The 14,717-nt window shown below is 43.4% G+C and overlaps 1 pseudogene; it reads left to right on the top strand.

The window, feature by feature from the left end:
* Positions 1-13,908: 13,908 nt before the first annotated feature.
* Positions 13,909-14,327, top strand: LOC112317877 (small ribosomal subunit protein uS19 pseudogene; annotated as a pseudogene).
* Positions 14,328-14,717: the final 390 nt, after the last annotated feature.

The raw sequence follows: 14,717 nt of genomic DNA, 5'->3' as shown, positions 1-14,717 counted from the left end.
GCTTTCATACCCCCAGGGACAGGGACACCACACAGTAAGGCCTCCAGGCATGTTACAGATAAGAGGAAAGGTTTCTGTCAGGCCGCCCCTTGAGCGGTTTTCTTCTCATTTCTCTCCCCTGCACCCTCTTCCATGAATAGGAGTCTTGCTTTCTCTCTCCCAAGCATTTGCTGCAGTCTGCGGGCACAGGTCAAGCATTTAAATGCCGTTTAGGGTGCTCGCCGCTGGAAGACTCCCATGGGAGGATAAGCTGGAGGTGGAACGGGACAGAACGCTAGGTCTCCCGCCAGCCTGAAGCAAATGTCCACGCAACGAGAGGCACACTGTAAAAACATTCACAGACCCATCCCCTGCAGCACAATCCCCACCTAGGTTTAGGCTTGGGGAGGAGAAAGCAAAGACTTTCCCTTTTATTAGCTTTCATAGTGAGGTATTTATGAGCATCTCAGCTTCTTGCTGAGCACTGAAGAAAAGAGGCACTTCCTCCCTCTGGCTGGAGATCTCCGGTGCCCCTATGTGAGTGGGGGCCTCGCCGAGGTGTCTGGGGTCCAAATCCCTGAGATGTGCAAAGGCCTCATAGGGAATTCCATCTCAAGTAATGTAACTTTTGGCTCGGTCGGGGGAGCGCTTTATAAGGGTTGGTCACCCAGTGCTTCCGAGCCCTCCCAGCTGATTTAGACAGCTGGGAAGAGAAACTGAGACCCATAAGCAGGGTTTGGGTACCCGAAATATCTGGTAACCCACCCTGAGTGTGTTCCACCAACAGCACATTTCGACCCACTACACTCTTCTCCCTAGCAAGAAACAAGATCTGAGGGTGCAGATGGAGAAAAAAGAGCAAATTTGCAGCTAGGTTGAAGTTTGCCACACTTGCGGCTGGGAGGAGTTCACTGCGCTGCGGTGGGGGGAGTTCACCGTGCTCACGGTGGGGAGAGTCTTAGAAAAGGTTCTTTTATTTTTATAAAGGTCTCTACAAATCCTTAACCATGGGTAATGGGCTCTCTAAAGAACAGGAGCAATATTTTGGGCAAATTCATCAGCTTCTTAAAGCTTCAGGCTATCAGGTTAAAAAACAGAATTTAATTAACTTACTTCATGTTGTTAAAGAAGGGGTTTCCCTTCTGGTTTCCCAATAAGGGGTCTTTAGATTTGGAAATATGGGAAAAGGTAGGACAGAAATTTAAGTGGCACCAGGAAAGCGGCACCCCTATCAGGCATCAGAATCTTTTTACTTGGGGAATGGTCAGGACTGCTCTAACGCCCATTCATATTCCTAACTCAGATAGCAAGGCCAAAGAAGCAGGGAAAACTCCCTGTCACATGAGGACGAAAGAGGCCACTTTAATCGCCTCCAATCAGAAAGACTTAAGTCTGCTCCTTAAAAACAAGGAGATATTCTCCCTGCCTCCAATTCCTCCCTCTGCTCCTAGATGGGAGGAAAACTTTAAAAATCAAGATCCCCTTATTGATTTTTCCACCCCAGCAGTGGCAGCCATACAAGCCCCTTTGCTGGTAGCCACTACCATGTGTCAGTGTCTTAAAAACACAGGCAGAGAGGGGGACTGGCAGTCCTTGGCTGCCTTCCCTGTAGTTGCTCGGCAGGACAGACAAAATCTGGTGCATGAACCCCTACCTTATGAAATGTTCAAAGACTTAAAGAAAAGTATAAAGGATAATGGGCGCCAATCCTCTTACATGGTGGGATTATTAACAGCCATGACAGAGGCATTCCGAATAGCTACCTGTGACTGAATTACCTTAGCCAGAGCAACCTTAACCCCCAGTCAGTTTACTGTCTGGCACTCTGAGTATATGATAAGATGCCACCATCAGGCAAATGAAAATGGAAGGACAGGAAATCCAGTCACCCATGACATGCTTTTAGGGCTAGGACAATATACTAGGCCAGACCAGCAGGCACACATGGACCCCCAGACCTTTTTCCCCAGCGCTCTGCCGCGGCTCTTCGAGCCTTCAAGGCTGTACCTGAAGCTAAACTACGCAGCTCTGGGTCCTTTATTAATGTTAGACAAGGGGCCAGCGAAGCCTATCTAGACTTCATTGATAGATTACAGGAGGCAATCCAGAGACAAATTGAAAATCAGGATGTTGCAGAGGCACTCCTACTGCAGCTAGCTTTTGAGAATGCCAATGATGATTGTAAAACTGTTCTTCAACCCATCCGGTTAACTACCACCAATGTCGGTCAGTTTATAAAGGCCTGTCAAAATGTAGGGACAGAACAGCATAGAGCAGCATTACTTGCTGCGGCCTTGAAGGGTGAAATTAAATGTTTTAAGTGTGGCAAGGCTGGACACATTCGGAGAGAGTGTTGTGATAAGAGTAAAAACCTCCTATAAAAAATTGCCCTCGCTGCCACAAGGGCAAACATTGGGCCAATCAATGCAAGTCCACTTAAGGTAAGGATGGAAACTTACTGCCCCCACTACAGGGAAATGAGAGGAGGGGTGCAAGCTCCGGCACACTGAACCCCAATAGGAGCTCCAACAACAGCAATCAGCTGTTATGGACTCAGGAAAATGCCAGGTCTCCAACCTTCACGCCGCCACAAGGGGGAGCGCAGGGCTGGACCTGGTCACCACCTCCAAACTCATCTTAAAGGAACAAGATGAGGTGGCCATTGCCCCAACAGGGGTCTGGGGGCCATTACCTCCAGGACTAGTAGAACTAATTTTAGGACGATCTAGTATGACCATTAAGGGCATCCTTGTCCAACCTGGAGTTGTTGATTCTGACTATCAAAGAGAAATAAAAATTATGCTCAGGGCAAAATTATGCTCAGGGCATACTCGGGTATTGTATTATTCCAGCTCAGACTGGTGTTGCCCATCTCCTCCTCATACCTTACAAGGTACCAAACACTCAGGAAGTAACTAGGGGGGAGCACAGCTTTGGCAGTACTGATAACCAATCAATATTTTGGACTGCCTCCATTAATCTAAAAAGGCCCATATTGAAGATAAAGGTGAAAGACAGAGAATTCCATGGCCTTTTAGACACAGGAGCTGATGTGTCTGTTATTTCTAGCCAGTACTGGCCCCAGAGTGGCCGTTAACTGAGACAGACATTTCTATAGCTGGAATAGGGGGCATATCTCAGCCCCACAAAAGTATGTGGGCTCTTAAATGCTTTGGTCCGGACGGTCAGGTCGGATGAATTCAACCTTATGTCCTCTCCGCCCCACTTAATATCTGGGGCAGGGACCTCCTCACTCAGTGGGGGGTACAAATCACCCTGCCACCTTTTCCTTAGCAGCCACTGTTCAGGCTTCTCCTTTGTCCCTCACTTGGCTGTCTGATACACCTGTGTGGGTTAATCAGTGGCCGCTGAAAAAGGAGAGGCTAGAAAAACTTCAGGAGCTTGTACAACAACAATTAGAGGCAGGGCACATAGAACTGTCCAGTAGCCCATGGAATACTCCTGTTTTCGTAGTCCCCAAGAAAACAGGGAAATGGAGACTTATACATGACCTTAGGAAAATTAATGAAATTTTACAAGCCATGGGAGCCCATCAGCCAGGGGTTCCAAATCCAGCGTGTATACCAAAAGACTGGCCTCTTATTGTCATTGACTTAAGGATTGCTTCTTTATCATTCCCCTAGCAGAAAGGAACCAGGAGAGATTTGCCTTCTCAGTTCCAGTACTTAACAATTGTCAACCATTAGAGAGGTTTCAGTGGAAAGTCCTGCCACAGGGCATGTTAAATAGTCCTACCATCTGCCAACATTTTGTTCATCAGGCTGTTCAGCCAGTACGGACTCGGTTTCCTCAAAGTATAATTTGTCATTACATGGATGACATCCTAATTGCTTCAGCCTCTCAAGAAGAGCTAAAGCAAGTTTACCTCTGTCTTGAGGACAGTGTTTCCTCAGCGGGACTAGTCATCACCCCGGAGAAGGTACAGCATTATCAGCCTTGGCAGTATTTAGGATATGTCTTATTTCACCATATAGTTAGGCCTCAAATAGTTCAGATCCAGATACCAGACCCTTTAACACTTAACAGTTTACAACAGCTCCTAGGCACCATCAACTGGATACGTCCAAGTTTAGGGATCACCACTGGGAAATTAACCAACTTGCTCAATACCCTTAAAGGGGACCCAGACCTAAATTCTCCTAAATCCTTAAGTAATCAGGCTAGAGAAAAATTAGATTTAGTTAACCAATACCTTTCTTTCAGGCAGCTCACTAGGGTAAACAGACAATTACCTGTTAGACTTTTTTGCTTCACCAGACTGGGGATGCCTACTGGCCTAATTGGACAGTTGTCACCTAATTTAGAAATGATTGAATGGTTATTTCTATCCCATCAACCCCAGCACACTATTACCACCTATATTACTGAGCTATGTCAGCTTATTATCAAAGAGTAGGGACTTATTATCAATGATAGAGTAATTCAGCTTTTTGGCCATGACCCAGCTGTTACACGTGTTCCACTCACCCAAGTGTACCTACAACAACTTTATAGTCAATCCTTAGAATTTCAGTGTGCAGTCACTGATTTTGTGGGGGATCTTAATATTCATTTACCTTCTGATAAACTTATTCAAAACCTCCCCACTCTTAATATCTGCATGGGGAAAAATTCAGCGCCACTCCTATTCCCAAAGCTAAAACCATCTTTATTGATGGTTCAGGAAAAACAGGGAAAGCTGCTATCACTTGGAAAGAAGGAAACGAGTGGAAACATTTTCTTTCTGGAGGACACTCTTCCACCCAACGGGTGGAAATTTCAGGGGCTATTCTTGCCCTCCAGCATTGGCCCAAAGAGCCTCTTAACTTAGTTTGTGACTCTAGTTATACTGTATATACACTCCTTCATATAGATCAGGCTCTATTAAAAGGGTCCATTGAGCCTCAGTTACTAAGTCTATTCCTAACACTGCAAAGTCTTTTAGATAAAAGGAGGCACCCCTTATTTGCTACCCATATCCAATCTCATTCAGGCTTGCCTGGACCTATGGCAGAGGGTAATTCTCAGGAGGATGCCCTTGTGAGCCTAGCAGATTCTTTTCAATCTGCAATGATATCTCATCAACTTTTTCACCAAAATAGTCAGGCCCTACATAAGGAATTTAATATTTCATGGGCCTAAGCAAAACAGATCATCAGAGAAAGTCCAGATTGTCAAGCACTTGCAAAAGCGCCCCCTACTCCTGGGATTAACCCTAGAGGGTTGCAACCTCGAATGATTTGGCAGACAGATGTTACTCACTACCAGCCTTTTGGAAGATTGAAATATTTACATATATCTATAGACACTTACTCAGGTGCTCTATACGCCATTCCCCTCACCGGGGTGTCAGCAAAGCATATTAGAGCTCATTGGCTCGAGGCGTTCAGCCACCTAGGCCATCCACAGGAAATCAAGACTGATAATGGCCCAGGATATATTGCAAAAGCCACTCAGGCTTTCTTAGAAAAATGGGGAATTCGGCATAAAACAGGTATCCCCTATAACCCTATGGGCCAAGCAATTGTTGAAAGAGCTCACCAGACTTTTAAGACATTATTTAACAAACAAAAAAGGGGGAGTCAGGAAATACCCCCCAGGAATTTAACCATGCTAGCCATATATACATACAATTTTTTGAATTGTGATAATAATTTAAAGTCATCCATAGACAAACACTTTGTGCAAAACAGGCCTGCAGGCCCACACCCTTTGTTCTTATACAAAGACCCATTAGGGGAAGGAAGATAGAAAGGCGCAATTGAACTATTAACTTGGGGAAGAGGGTATGCTTGTGTTTACTCTCCAGAAGGACCTTTAGAGCTGGCAGTGAAGAGTGTGAAGCCATACCATAACAGACCCGCCCCAACAACAGATGTGGCCGTTCGTCAGGATTCTACAGCTGGAACAGATGGAACAAATGTCCCCAAGGACCAAGGTGAAAGAATATCGCCGCCAGAAGACACAGACTCAGAGGAGCAACTCCCCAGATCAACCTTAGGGAGTAATTTAGGGTGACCTAAAAACTCTTAATACAAGGGCAGAACAGTATGCCCAGCATTTAAGAGTCAAGGATACTCCAAAGAACAGGTTCTTAGCTTAATTGTCAATTGTTTCTTCTAACCTCACCAAGGTGGCCCTAATCTTGGGCCTGCTCACGTGCCTCGGAGGGCTAGGCCTAGCCTCTGAAACTAATCATATATATTGGAGCCATGTTATAAACCCGCCTATGTTTAAGCTCCATACTTGGTGGAATCCTGAGCCTCCTTTCTCTAGTAACGATACTGAGTGGACCGGAGGCACCTGGCTCCTTCCAGATGGACCGCTAGAGGAAAAACATCATTGGCTGTTTGCTCCGGAAGGCACTGTATATGTCTCTAACCATTTACCTGCTTGCTTCTCTGTGTTAACCAATACCCTCTGTTTGCCTATTATGTCTAAGTGGTATGCTTATGCAATGACTAATTATACTGTTCAACAATCTTTGCCTGCAGTAAATCTTTCCTTAGTTGGAGCAATAGGATTTAAAGGGGAAAGGCCAGGGAATAGTACCAAACCACCCAATTTTCCTTTATGTCAAATAGATGGTGGATCAGCCAAACTAGTCACTTGGAAGTTGTGTCGTGATCAAGCACCATCATTAATCAATATCACTAACACCCCTTTAGTAGCAGAAAACTGGGGTGCTAAATGGAAGGTATATGCCATAACAGGCTTGACAATAAAGAACCCAACACCCTTCCAAATATATAATAAACTTAGTTGGCATGGTGGAGGAGCAGGAGCCCCTATTCTCAGAATACAAAAATCTCAATCATACCAGCCCATGGCATACTTCTACTTGGAAGATGGTGCCCCCCTTTATTGACCATCAGAAAGGACAATTTCAGCTCATCCAAAGGGGAGATGATGCCTTTGGTTACTTTAACATTTGGAATATTAATCGTACTTGGATTACTGTATGTACTTCTCATCCTTATCTGTTTGTAGCCGTCCCTGGTACACCTCAACTTATACATAACGAGACTGCTACTGTATGTACTTTTATTACTACCCCCAGCACTATATATACTAGCTGCTTAACCTGTGCGAATGTCACTCAATTGAATTTTACCACCATATTTGTCATTTGTCAACAGGCTCAGGCCTGGGTTCCTCTTAATCTTACTCGGGAGTGGGCCGATCCAGGAGGAATAAGTACTCTCAATAAGGCCCTTGCCCGTGTCAGGACCCGCCGGTTTATAGGCATGCTTATTGCCTCCATAGTTTCTGCTATTGTAATAACTGGAGCTGCGATTACTGTGTCTGTAGCCCTTACTGAATCCATTCAAACCGCTCATGCGGTTGATGTTCTTCTCACTAATGTTACTCAGCAAATGATCCAACAGAGCCAGATTGATCAGGAAATTCTTACTCGACTCTCTGCCACAGAATCTGCTATTGTCTGGCTTGGAGAGCGGCAAAATGCTCTTGCACTAAGGCAACAACTTACTTGTGATCCTGGTTTTTCTAAACTCTCTGTTACTCCATTAAGATGGAATTCCAGTCAACATTCCTGGGCAGATATTCGTCATTGCCTGCAGGGCATGTTCTCTACCAATCTCAAAGGACAAATTGATCAGCTCCAGCTTGAGCTCCACCAGCAACTCAGTGACATCAAACGCCTGACTGAACAGAAAGTGTTCCAGACCCTCCAGGACAATCTACAATGGCTGAACCCTAAGAACTAGTTTGACGGACTGAATTTACAAGTTTGGGTCATGGCAGCCCTTGTGTGCCTCCTTGTCTTAATTCTTATCTGTGCCTTATGATGTATTTGGAGGTTGTTTTCTTAAGATCGCGTTCGGAAACAGCAAATGGTAGGTTTCACAGGTTTAACAGCTACAACCGATTTCACAAAACAAAAAAGGGAGAGATGTTGGGAACCGCCCTGCCTGGTTTCAGAAGCTGTAACCCCCCATGGTTAAGGCTGAGTCAGAGTTGGGACCATAAGCCACTAAAGAGACAAAGCTTATCTCCCTGGCAGGGGTGCCACCTCTGCCCACTTCACCCTGCTTGGCCCTGAGCTTGACCAGTTAGCCAATGATGGGTAAGATTCCTCAAGGGAGGAACAACCTAAGACAGGCATGGTCATGGAAAAAGGCCCGCAGGAAGGTCTCGGGGGGGCTATAGAAAAAGGGGGTGATGGAACCTCGCCCCTCGGCTTTGACATAGTCTGACTCCTCATCCTGTCTGCAAGAAGTCTCCTAATCTCTTGGCTGCCTTACTTCCCTTGCCTGACTTAAGTCTGAAACAATAACAGAGGGCAGTGCAGTCCTGTGCTGGGAGGGGCAGATTCCCTGGGGAATCAGGCCTAAGAAAAATACATACATTCCTGTGAAACCTACTTAATTTATACCCTCAGCTTAAAAGATAAGGGTCCAGACCTGAGATGAGTCTGGTGCCTAAAGTTTTATAGCCCTCTAACTAATTGGCTGTAACTCAGAATAAGCCCTCAAAGTTCTCTGTAAATCATGTATTGTTTAACCCTTACTGCCTGACAATGATTGATGATCTTTATCTGTATTCCTGTGCCAATGAACCTAATAAAAGCCCATGGAGGGAAAGGCTCTTGGCCCTTCTCCTTTGAGAGATTGGCCACCTTTCCTCCCCAAGCAGATCATGTCTTGGTAGACTTATTCTTCATCCATGGTGGACGGGGGCTGTACTAAAGCCCCCCGACACTTTTCATTTTGTTAATGGTTCCCTTAGTTGTGCAAAAACTATTTTGTTTGAAGTAGTGCCATTGATGTATTTTCTATTTTGTTTTTCATGCCAAGGAGATATCTCAAAAAATATCACTTCTATGGTTCCATATAATTTTTGTATGTTTTATTTTTATTTATTTGGGGGGTTTTCTTGTTTTTTCAATTTTAAAATTGAACTATATCTTACATGTAGTAAAGCACATAACTCTTAAGTAGACAACTTGATGAATTTTATACTGTGCATATATATCCATTGTGACCACCACCCAGATAACAATATAGTACATTTCCAGCACTTCAGAGGATTCTATGGTACCTTCCCCCAGCCCTTGACTGTTGATAAATCCCTAAAACTGACCATTATTCTGATCTCTATCATCAAAGTTCTTTTTTTCTGTTATTTTAAGCTCATATATAAATAGAATTGTACAGTATTTATATTTTTGTGTCTGGCCTGAGAGCATTATGCTAAGTGAAATAAACCAGGAAGTGAAAGACAAATATGATCTCACCTTTAAGTGGAACTTAATCAACAAAGCAAACAAGCAAGCAAAATAGAAACAGAAGCATTGAAATTAAGAACAATCTGACAGTAACCAGAGGGGAGGTGGGAGGAGAAAATGGAGCGGAAAGAGGGAAGGGTTTTCAGGAATAGTACAAAGGATACATGGACAAAACTGGGGTGGGGGCATAGAATCAGGGGAGGGAGATGGCCATGTCTGGTGTGAGGGGGAGTTGGGGGGGAGTAAATGCAGACAACTGTACTTGAACAACAATAAAATGATTTAAAAAAAGATTTTTTTTTAATTTTTAAGATTTTCTTTCTTTCTTTCTAGAGGGAGGGGAAGGAGGAGAGAAATAAAGGTAGAGAAACACCAATATGTGGTTGCCTGTCATGCATGCCCTACTGGGGATCTGACCCACAAGCCCACCATGTTCCCTGACTGAAAATCCAATCAGTGGCCCTTTGGTTCATAAGCTGGCACTCAATACACTAAGCCACACCAATAAGGGCCATATAATTTTTTTAAATGTATGTTCTAAGAACACTTCAAAAATTTATATGGAACCATAAACAACCCCAAATAGCTGTAGCAATTCTGACAAAGAAGAGCAAAGTAAGAGGAATCACAACACCTGATATCAAAATGTATTACAAGGGCTCTGGAATCAAAACAGCCTGGTACTGCCATAAGAACAGACACATGAACAGATGGAGCAGAACAGAGAGCCCAGAAATAAATCCAAGTCTCTATGGTCAACTAATATTCAACAAAGGGGTAAGCAGCATAAAATGGATCAAAGACAGCCTCTTCAACAAATGGTGTTGGGAGGGCTGGACAGCTACATGCAAAAAAATGAGACTTGACCACCAACTTACAGCATACACAAAAATAAATTCAAGGTGAATAAAAGATTTAAATATAACTCGTGACACCATTAAAGTCCTAGAGGAGAACATAGGGAGGAAAATCCCAGATATCCATGAAGCAATATTTCCAATGATATGTCCCCTAGAGCGAGGGACATAAAGGAAAGAATAAACAAATGGGATCTCATCAAAATAAAAAGCTTCTGCACAGCTAAAGAAAACAGTGTTGCTTAGAGAACCAAGATGGAGGCGTAGATAGACACACTGTGCCTCCTTGCACAACCAAAAGAAGGACAACAACAATTTAAAAACAAAACAAAACAACCAGAACTGACAGAAAATCGAACTGCATGTAAGTCCGATGACCAAGGAGATAAAGAAGAAACATTCATCCAGACCAGTAGGAGGGACTGAGATGAGCAGCCAGGGTGCACAGGGCAACTGCAGCTGGATCCAGAAACCTGGCAGATTGTGGGACAAACAGGGCGGGCAGTGTGACTGCTAGCAGATCCAGCAGCCCCACATTCGCACATAGATAAACCACGAGGAACAGCTGGGGAGCGAAACAGACCACGCAACACAGGGCTCCAGCTCCAGGAAAAAAAGCCTCAAACCTCTGATTGAAAACACCTGTGGGAGTTGAGGTGGCAGCAGGAGAAACTCCCAGCCTCACAGGAGAGGTTGTTGGAGAGACCCACAGGGGCCTAGAGTGTGCACAAGCCCACCCACTCGGGAATCAGCACCAGAGGGGCCCAGTTTGATTGTGGGTAGCGGAGGGAGTGACTGAAACCCGGCAGAGCGTGGATCAAGTGCCATTGCTCCCTCTCAGCCCCTCTCCCACATACAGCCTCACAGCTCAGCTTTACCCCACCCCGGTGAACACCTAAGGCTCTGCCTCTTTATGTAACAGGCAAGCTCAGACCACCCCCCCCCAAAAAAAATGGCACAAATGAAAGAACAGATCAAAGCTTCAGAAATAAGCAGCCAACAGATAGCCAACCTATCAGATGCACAGTTCAAAACACTGGTTATCAAGACACTCACAGAATTGGTTGAATTTGGTCACAAATTAGATTAAAAAATAAGCCTATGCTAAGAGAAACAAAGGAAAGAGTACAGGGAACCAATAGTGATGGGAAGGAAACTGGGACTCAAATCAATGGTGTGGACCAGAAGGAAGAAAGAAACATCCAACCAGAAAAGAATGAAGAAACAAGAATTCAGAAACATGAGGAGAGGCTTAGGAACCTCCAGGACATCTTTAAACATTCCAACATCCAAATTATAGGGTTGCCAGAAGGAGAAGAGGAACAAGAAATTGAAAACTCATTTGAACAAATAATGAAGGAGAACTTCCCTCATCTGGCAAAGGAAATAGACTTCCAGGAAGTCCAGGAAGCTCAGAGAGTCCCAAAAAAGCTGGACCCAAGGAGGAACACACCAAGGCACATCATAATTACATTCCCCAAGATGAAACAGAAGGAGAGAATATTAGAAGTAGCAAGAAATAAGGGACACAGTTACCTACAAAGCAGTTCCCGTAAGACTGTCAGCTGATTTCTCAAAAGACACCTTACAGGCAAGAAGAGGCTGGAAAGAAGTATTCAAAGTCATGAAAGGCAAGGATCTACATCCAAGATTACTGTATCCAGCAAAGCTATCATTTAGATTGGAAGGGCAGATAAAGTGCTTTTCAGATAAGGTCAAGTTCAAGGCGTTCATCATCACCCAGCCCTTATTATATGAAATGTTAAAGGGATTTATCTAGGAAAAAAAAAGATGAAAAATATGAACAGTAAAAATGAGAGCAAACTCACAGTTATTAACAACCACACCTACAACAAAAACAAAAGCAAACTAAACAAACAACTAGAACAGGAACAGAACCGCAGTAATGGAGATCACATGGAGGGTTATCAATAGGGAAGTGGGAGGGGGAGAGAGGGTAGAAAGGTACAGAGAATAAAGAGCATAAATGGTAGGTAGAGAATAGACAGGGGGAGGGTAAGAATAGTATAGGAAATGTAGAAGCCAAAGAACTTACAAATATGACCCATGGACATGAACTATAGGGGGGGAATGTGGGAGGGAGGGGGTGGGCAGGATGGAGTGGAGTGAAGGGGGGAAATGGGACAACTGTAATAGCATAATCAATAAATATATTTAGGAAAGAAAGGAAGAAAACAGCATTAAAATGAAAAGAGAACCAACCGAATGGGAAACCATATTTGCCAATGATACCTCAGACAGTGGTTTGATCTCCAAAATATATAAAGAACTCACATGACACTCTAAGGCAAGCAACCCGATCTAAAATGGGCAAAGGACTTGAACAGACACTTCTCCAAGGAAGACATACTGAGGGCCCAGAGACATATGAAAAGATGTTCAGTATTGCTAGCCATCAGAGAGATGCAAATTAAAACCACAATGAGCTACCACTTCATACTTGTCAGAATGGCCATTATAAACAAAGCAACAAACAACAAATATTAGAGAGGGTGCGGGGAGAAGGGAACCCTAGTGCACTGTTGGTGGGATTGCAGACTGGTGCAACTGCTGTGGAAAACAGTATGGAATTTCCTCAGAAAACTAAAAATGGAAGTGCCTTTTGACCCAGCAGTTCCACTGCTAGGATTATATACTAAGAATCCTGAAACACCAATCCAAAAGAAGGTCTCCACCCCAATGTTCATAGCAGCACAATTTACAATAGCCAAATGCTGGAAGTAACCCAAGTGCTCATCAGTAAATGAATGGATAAAAAAAACCATGGTACATTTACACAATGGAATTCTATGTAGCAGGAAGAAAGAAGGAGCTCCTACCCTTTGTGACAGCATGGATGGAACTGGAGAGCATTATGTTAAGTGAAATAAGCCAGGTGATGAAAGACAAATACCATATGATCTCACCATTAACAGGAACCTAATCAACAAAATGAACAAGCAAGCAAAGTATAGCCAAAGACATTGAAATTGAGAATAAGCTGACAGTGATCAGAATGGAGAGGGGAGGGGATAATGGGGTAAAATGATGAAGGGTTTGCAGGAACAATTATAAAGGACATATGGAGAATAACAAGAGGGTTTGGAAATGGAGGAGGGAAGCAGGGAGGGCTGGAGTGCTGGGTAGAAGTGGGGGAAAGGTAGAAAACTGTACTTGAACAACAATAAAAATATTTTTAAATATAGAAAAAATAAAAAATAAATAAATAGAACATAAAAAATAAATGTTCTATATCTGTGAAATATGTCATTGGTATTTTAGTAGGGATTGTGTTGAATCTATAAATTACTTTGGGTATTATGGACATTTTAATTATGTTGATTCTTCCAATCCATGAACATGGTACATGCGTTCATTTGTTTGTGTCTTCCTTAATTTCTTTCTTCAGTGTTGTATACTTTTCTGAGTACAGGTTTTTTACCTCCTTGGTTAGGTTTCTTCCTAGGTACTTTATTTGGCTTGTGGGTATAGCAAACAGATTTTTTTTATTTATCAACAAAACAAACATGTAAGCAAATTATAACCAGAGACATTGAAATGAGTAACAAACTGACAGTTACCAGAGGGGATTGTAGAATGGGATAACAGGGGGAGTAAGGGGGAAGGTCATCAAGGAACATGTATAAAGGGCCCACACACAAAACAACAGGAAGCTAGGATTGAGCGTGGAAGGTAGGGGTGGGTGGGGCAGTGGAGAGTGCTGGGGGGAATGGGGAAAACTGTAGTTTAACAACAATAAAAAATAAATAAATGAAAATATTACTACTATAAATATCTAAGCCTGTTTGAAAAACTGAAAAAATGGTGTAAGTGGAGCAGGAGATGAAATGGACTTTCCACAAGTTTACCTACTGGACATGGATCTGGACCTGCTGCTTGACATGTTCTATGAGCAGCTGATGCTGTTCTGCAGTGCCAGTCAGTGGCAGCAGCTGAACTGTGGCCTCTGGAGTAAAGCACCTTTGCAAGGACAAGAAGGAGGCTCCCCCTATGGAGAAGCCTGAGGTAGTGAAAATGTATCTGTGGATCATGATCATCCTACCAGAATGATGGGAAGCACGGTGGGTGTATACAATGACAAGACTTACAACCAGCTGTAAATCAAACCCAATATGATTGGCTACTACTTGGGTGAGTTCCCCATCACCAACAGGCTGATGATGCATGGGTGGTCCAGCATCAAGGCCATCCACTCCTCCTACTTCATCCTTCTCAAGTAGCCAATAAAATCAAAGACTTATTAAAAATAAATAAATAAGGACTTCAGGTCAAGACTGATGCATAGTTACATATTCTTTGCTTCCTTGTACAACAATAACATCAAAAACTAATTTAAAAACAAAAACTAGAACTGCCAGAAAATTGAACTGTATGGAAATATGACAATCAAGGAGTTAAAGAAGAAATATTCATCAAGACTAGTATGAGGGGCAGAGATGGGAAGCTAGGAGGAGAGGAGTCATGGCAAGGTGACAACTGGTGGACCAGGAAGTCCCACAGTCACATGTGGATAAACAGGGAGAAATAATTAGGGAGAGGAGAGACTGCACAACCCAGGGTTCCAGTGTAGGGAAATAAAGCTTAAAAATATCTGGCTGTAAAAATCTGTG

The sequence above is a fragment of the Desmodus rotundus genome, chromosome 4 (genome assembly GCF_022682495.2).
Source record: "Desmodus rotundus isolate HL8 chromosome 4, HLdesRot8A.1, whole genome shotgun sequence".
NCBI classification, from domain to species: domain Eukaryota; kingdom Metazoa; phylum Chordata; class Mammalia; order Chiroptera; family Phyllostomidae; genus Desmodus; species Desmodus rotundus.
This window is presented reverse-complemented; position numbering and strand designations above follow the sequence as displayed.